Source organism: Suricata suricatta, chromosome 16, assembly GCF_006229205.1.
Source record: "Suricata suricatta isolate VVHF042 chromosome 16, meerkat_22Aug2017_6uvM2_HiC, whole genome shotgun sequence".
In the NCBI taxonomy this organism is placed as follows: Eukaryota; Metazoa; Chordata; class Mammalia; order Carnivora; family Herpestidae; genus Suricata; species Suricata suricatta.
In genome coordinates this window covers 49,953,090-49,957,953 of record NC_043715.1, presented here as the reverse complement: position 1 = coordinate 49,957,953, position 4,864 = coordinate 49,953,090, and positions in this window count along the sequence as shown.

The following is a 4,864-nucleotide window of genomic DNA, read 5'->3' as shown; positions in this document are numbered from 1 at the left end:
AAATGTCCATCAGCAGATGAATGGGTAAACAAAATGTGATATATGCACTCAATGGAATATTACTCGGCCTTAAAAACGATGGAAATTCTGGATGAAATTTCAACATAGATGAAACTTGACAACTTGATGCTAAGTGAAATGAGACAGGCACAAAAAACCAATACCTGATTCCACTTAAATGAAGCACAGAGAAGAGGCAAGTTCGCAGAGACAGAAAGTAGACTAGAGGTTACCCGGGGTGGGGGAGGTGGGGAAATGGAGAATTATTGTTCAACGGATACTAAGTTTCAGTCTGGGAAAATGAAAACATTCTGGAAACCAGTGGCGGTGATGGCGACATAACAATGTGAATGTGCTTCAGACACCGAACTGCACGCCCAAAGTGTTCTGTCCCCCTCACTCTCAAAAATGAATGTTTTAAAATGTTTAAATAAAAAAGAAATGGTCTCTCAAAATATAGGTTTACATTTCTTCTGACCAAAGCAGGCGCGCGCCCTCTAGTGGACGTATAGAGTATTGCTCGACGGCGCAAAATTACTCCGTAATTTTCAGTTCTAAAGACCTAAGCAGAGACCAGAGACCTGATATGCGGACTTTATTTCAGCAGATCAAATTTAAATCCTGACCTATGCCTCTTGTCGTGCACATCACTCACACACACACACACACACACACACACACACACACACACACACACACACAATCACAGACACAACTAGATCCTTGCAAACATACAGAGACACGATCACACACACAAGACTCTCAGGGCCCGGTATGTACACACATCAGCAATACCGTAACACACACACAGAGACACGGGGGCGCCTGGGTGGCTCAGTCAGTTAAGCTTCCAACTCTTGATTTCAGCTCAGGTGTTGATCTGAGGGTCATGAGTTGAAGCCCTGCACTGGGTGTGAAGCCTAAGAAAACCAAAAACCAACAAAACAAAACAGGAAACATGGACACACACTCATACGGTCACTTACACACACGACACTAAAAACAGCATATGATTAACAAAGGGGACTTAGTAAAACGAGCGCCATTCTCTATTTTTAAAAAATCGTAATGGAAAATGAGTTTCTTCCCAAAGCCATTAAATAAATGTTGGACAAGTAATTAAGATGAATCTAGTTTTGGCAGCATGCCCGACTGGAGGTCCACAATCTCTTAGCTGAAGTCCTTGGGGACAGATGCATTTCAGAACTCAGAATTGCTCCAATTTTAGAAAGGCGATTCTGAGCGAACGCCATATTTTACGTAACACTCCCGGGGCCTGAGGCAGCCCCCTCCCCACCAGACATGTTAATAATTTGCACCAACGTGCGTGAAAGTTCACACCAACGGAGAGAGTGTAAATAATAGGCATTTAATTATAAAGCCATGTAGAAAGAGAATCTTTCCCTTTGATGAACATACCAATTAGCACCAGTCCAGAATAGAAAAAAAAATTTTTTAATTTAAAAAGAGTGTAAATAACTCCTATTAGTTGATTTACCACCAGTGAGACCGCGCCAAAACTACCCCCCAGAGAAATTTTTTGGTGGTCACAGCTTTTTGGAATTCGGAACTGTGGATGAAGGACACGGGACCCTACTAGCCCCCTCCACCCACCGCGCATGTACAGCCATTACTGCCCTGATTGTAAATCTTGGATTCCAGGCCAGGGCAGGCTTGGGGAAGACGGCGACTCTTCGGCGCCCCCTCCTGGAAGTCCCAGCCCTTGCAGTTCAGCTGTAGAGTTGGGATGACCGTTAGGTTCTGGCCTGATCCAGCGGTGGGTCCTGATCGGCCAAAACTTTTAGAGTAACCCCGCCTTCACTCGCCAGGGAGTGGTTGAACCCAAGCCTTAACCAAACGCACCTGACGACCCCTGATGCAGGCATTGAGTCCAGGATTGTCATGTGACCTGCAGAGATCCAATCAACTCGAAGGAGAGCCCTTAGCGGACCAGTGGGGGCCAGGGCTCCCTCTCTTCCAGGGATGGGACTGAGTTAGTTGGTCCCTCAATCTGGGGGGCCCCTGCAAAGCCCCTTGGGAATGAGGCTGACCCTAAGCCCTGAAAGAACTAGAAACAGTGTAGGTCCGCGTGGGGGCCACCCATCCAAGGGCCACCCATGGACGCTGCTCAGCTCTCCCTTTAAAGGACCCTGCTGCTGGAGAGCCTGGGTGATTCAGTCCATTGTCCAACTCGATTTCGGCTCAGGTCATGATCCCAGGGATCATGGTTAGTGCAGAGCCTGCTTAAGTTTTCTTCTCTCTTGAGGCGCCTGGGTGGCTCAGTCGCTTGAGCGTCCAACTTCGGCTCAGGTCAGGATCTCACAGTTCATGGGTTCGAGCCCTGCATGGGGCTCTGTGCTGACGGCTCAGTGCCTGGAGCCTACTTCGGATTCTGGGTCTCCCTCTCTCCCTGCCCACACTCCCTGTTCACTCTCTGTCTCTCTCTGCCTCTCAAAAATGAATAAACGTTAAGAAAACAATTTTAAAATCAAATGGCTCAAATGATAACTTCTATGCTATGTGTGTTTCACAGACACACAGATTTTGACCATCCACATTTCCTCCAGGCCACCACCTTGTTCTAGCCACTGTCTCTTGCCTGAGCCATGGCCGTGGCCTCCCTCCCTGGGCCCCAGCATCCACCCTCGCGCCCCCTACAGATTCCCACCCGTAATTAGAGGGTCCTGTTAACACGGAGGTTGGCTGTCCCTCCATGGCCCTACCTCACTCAAAATAAAAGCCAAAGACCTCACGATGGGTCTTTGAGGCTCTGTGCAATCTACGCACCGCCCCCCTCGCCTCCCCTCCTGCTCTCCCCCTCACTCACTGCTCACTCGATGAGAAAAGGGGAGAGAGCAGGGTGGAGAGAAAGACACAGAGACAGGAAGAGAAACCAAGAGATGGGGAGCAACGGAGCCGGGAAGAAGAGGGCAGGGATCTAGAGAGAGATAGAAAGAGATGGGAGAGGAGCGCCCGGGTGACTCAGTCGGTTGAGCTTCTAGCTTCGGCTCAGGTCATGATCTCACGGTTTGTGGGTTCGAGCCCCGCATCGAGCTCTGTGCTGACAGCTCAGAGCCTGGAGCCTGCTTTGGACCCTCTCTGACCCTCCCCTGCTCATGCTGTCTCTCTCTGTCTCTCAAAAATAAATAAAAAACATTAAAAAAAAAAAGAGAGAGAGAGCGGAGAGGGTCCAGAGACGCTGCCAGCCCACAGCTCCCACTCACCACTGACCCGACAGCCCTGGGGATCCAAACTGTGGTTTTTAAATCCCTGAAAGACAGAGGTGGGTGGTGAGAAGGAATATGTGATGCTGTTGGAAAGAATTTGAATCTGGGCGTCTTGGCCCCAAAGTCAGTGCCCCAGGTTAACTGTACAGGGGGCTGGCTCCCCGAGTCCCGCTTTGGGCTGGAGACAGCCTCCGAGAAGCGGGTAGAAAGAAGGGAGGGCCCCAGAATGACACATTCTTGGCCCAGTCCAAAGCGACTGAGGTCCCAGCCTGAGGGAGGAGGCTCAGCCTCGCTCTCCTGAGAAAGTATCCAGTTCAAGGGAGGAGGTTAGTTGAGAAATCCACTACCTGGTGTGTAAGGTTCAATGCCCTGCCCAGAGCCAGGCCTCAGTCCTCTGCGGTGGGGGGGGGGGGGAGTGGGGGTAGGGAATAGACTGAACTACCTCTGACTCTTTCAGCAGGATGGGGGTTTCTCTGCCTACCAGGAGCACTGCAGACCAGAGAGGTGGTATGGATCTTCAAAGGCAGCACAGTACTGGGTAACTTGCTCTGTGACTTACAGGGAGGCAGAGAGGGCCCCCCCACCCCCCCCACCCCCCCCACCCCCACCTCGCCCATCCTCATCACTCAGATCCCAGACTCCCAGCAGCGTCCTGACATCTCAGGGGGACCTCGCTTCTCCCCGACACTATTAACCCCAGTCCCTGAAGACCCCAATGTTTGTGCGAAGTCACCCCACCTCCCCCCTCCTCTGGGCTGGATCAGGAGGGCAGACAGCCCGCTTCCCTCCAGAGGCACTTGTCTTCTGCCCCAAGCATAAGGGGAGCTGGGAAGTCCTTCACGCTGTCTGACCTTCAACTGCCCTGTTGCAGAGAAGCCTCTTCTCCGCACCCCAAAGGCTACACACGAGTTGGCAACGGGAAAAGAAAGCAGGCCCACCCAACCCACGCTGGGCAAGACACAGAAAGATCGGATGCCAGGAAGGCCCTCCCCTCACAACTTGAAAAGAGAGGCATCTGGAAAACAATACAACAAACACAGCGCCAGGCAGTTGGGGCTGGAGTTTATTGCAGGGGTACATACAGACAGGGAGGAGGAGGGCAGGCTGTGGGCTCTGTGCTCAGAATCCTACGGAGAGGGTCAGAAGGCAGAGGTCAGGATAGGGCCTGCCAGATGGCGGAGGACCTCGGCCTGACGGCAGAGGAGCCCGATGGCGAGACGCCTGACAGCAGAGGAGCCCGATGGCGAGACGCCTGACGGCAGAGGAGCGAGGCTCCGAGCCGACTCCCCTTCGCTCCCCATTCTTCAGGATGACGGCTCCGGAGACGCTGGGCGATGTCGGGAAGAGGGAGCCCGGGCCCGACCGGATACGGAGCATCCACCGCGGGGGCGCCGGCCTCTCGAGGGCCGGAGATCTAGCTTGGGATGGAAGGAAGGGTTACCCGGGTCCTCGCCCCCCCGCGGCCTCCGGCCTCTCTCCGGGTGTCTGGCGGTGGTTCGGGCTGCGGCTGTGGTCGCTGTGGCGGCGGCGGCGGCGGCTGCGCGGCAGCTCGAGCTGGGGTCGCGGCCCGCTGGGGGCTCCCAGGAGACAGGAGATCGAGGCAGCGGCGGGCGCCGGGGCAGGCGGCGCGCCCGGGC